At 46.1% G+C, this 2,242-nt stretch overlaps 1 protein-coding gene across 2 annotated transcripts in view; it reads right to left on the bottom strand.

The window, feature by feature from the left end:
- Positions 1-2,242, bottom strand: part of Glb1l (galactosidase beta 1 like) — an 11,660-nt gene that overhangs the window by 6,005 nt on the left and 3,413 nt on the right. The gene's annotated exons all lie outside the window — the stretch shown is intronic.

Raw genomic sequence — 2,242 nt, forward strand, 5'->3', positions numbered from 1 at the left:
GGCTGGCCTCGAACTCAGAAATCCGCCTGCCTCTGCCTCCCAAGTGCTGGGATTAAAGGCGTGCGCCACCACGCCCGGCTGCCTGGCTCATTTTTAAATTTAAAAAACAAAAGTTTTAAATTACATTTCTTTAGTGTGTGTGTGTGTGTGCATTCAAGCCATGGCACAGTTGTGGAGGTCAGACGACAACTGTCAGAAGTTGGTTCTCTCCCTTACCACAGGGGTCCAAGGGCACCAAACTCAGGTTGTTAGGTTTACAACCAAGTAGTTTTGCCTGTGTCTCATAAGTATTATTTCTTTGTTGTTTGGGGGAGGGAGGAAGGTTTCAAAAGGTAGCCCTGACTGGCCTAGAATTTCCTATGTATACCAGGATGACCTCAAACTCACAGAGATTTGCTTGCCTCTGCCACCCAAATCCATTAAAGGCATATACCGCCATGCCCAGCTTGTTTTTTAAAATTCTTAACCCATTTAATTATTTTTCTTCTTATGTTTTACACAAGAGACCCATCCAAGCACATATGATACCACTTTTATTCACTCAACAAATATGCATGGGTGACTCTGCTTCAAGCACTGTCCTAGGTGGATAGAAGGAGCAACGAGCAGAAAGAACCTCGGCTTTATGGGTCCCTTCTTGAGTGGACGCAGACAATAAATAGATGAGAAAAATGACATAGTGTGTTAGGGACAAGAAGAACAAGGCAGGAAAGGAGGCATAAAATAGGTTGAGTGCTTAAAATTTAGATGGTGGCCGGAAGTTATCATCGAAGGAGATTTCTGCGGAAGCACTACATGCGAGCGAATGCCTTCTACACTGAGGCATTTGCATGTGGTGCTTAAGTATGAAGAACAGCAATGAGGGCAGTATGGCTGAGGCCAAGGAAGCAGGCAGCAACAGATACCAGGAAGCCAGGCCTAGGGCTGGGAGGCCGAATATGTGGTTTGTTAGGGAGGTATGACTTGACCCGAGATGGAGGTTTAAAATGTTTTCAGAGAAGCCCACTAGTTGCTATGCTAAGAGCAGACTAGATGGGAGGAAAGGCCAACTAGGAAGAGCAAAGAGGATGCTGTTAAGAAGGCAGTAAGGGGAGGTTCACACTAGTAGGTGTCATCAGAAGTGACTGGAAATAGTTAAATTCAATGTTGTTGAGAGTCACACTGACAGGATTTTATGATAGACTGAATGTAGGGTGACAGGAGAGGTGTGAAGGGTTACACTGCAGTGTTTACAGTTCCAAGATGGGGAAACTCTAGAAACTAGAAGCTGCTTTGAAAGGCTGTACCAGAATCTCGGTTTCTGTTATATCACTGCACATTTTATTTGTCTAAATAGGGGCATAGGAGTTAATATGTGTGGAGAAGCCATGGGAAAGGTCCTAGGAGAAAGATATATATTTGGGGGTCAACAGAGGTTAAATCTACCACACAAATGGATAAAATAACCTAGAAAAGAAAATTAGGAAAGAGATAAATCCAAGGACGGAGCCCTGGGACCTTCCAGCCCTTAGAGGAATGGGAAATGAGGAAACAAATGGGACTGAATGGTCAGAAACCTTGTGAGTCAGGGCCAGACCAGTGAAGCATCATTACAGAAAGAGTGAGCTTTGTGTCTTGTCTTCTGAGATAGCTCACTGTGGAGACCAGGCTGCCCTCAACTCTGGACCACTTTGCCTCACTTTCCCTAGTGTTGACATTTCAGGCATGCACCACCATGCTTGGCTAGAAGAATGTATTTCAAAGACAGGGTAGCCAGTCGTGCCCAGTGCTGCCTACTAGTCAAGAGTGGTGAGGTCTGCCAGATCACACACAGCAAAGCTGACAACTTGGAGGTCACTTGAACAAAACAGGCTGCACGTTGGGACTCTGTTAACCTTCACATTTTAAATGGACTGCCCAGTCATCTGCACCTCCAGCCTCTCCCATTCTCCTCAATAACTGGTCTTAACTGGTCAGAAAATTGATTCCTTTCTTTTCCTACCAGTGGCCCCCACCTGGCCCCCTCATCCAATAAAAATATGTCCACAAGTCTTGTGACTCTTCGATCCCAAGCCGTCTCTTAGGTCTGCCTCTTCTCCTACTTCCACTACCATCACTGTACTTAAGCACTGTCATCATCACTCATCTACCTTAAGAATCTCCATTCATAGCCGGGCGTGGTGGCGCACGCCTTTAATCCCAGCACTCGGGAGGCAGAGGCAGGCGGATTTCTGAGTTCGAGGCCAGCCTGGGCTACAGAGTG

The sequence above is a fragment of the Mus caroli genome, chromosome 1, assembly GCF_900094665.2.
Source record: "Mus caroli chromosome 1, CAROLI_EIJ_v1.1, whole genome shotgun sequence".
Classification (NCBI taxonomy): Eukaryota; Metazoa; Chordata; class Mammalia; order Rodentia; family Muridae; genus Mus; species Mus caroli.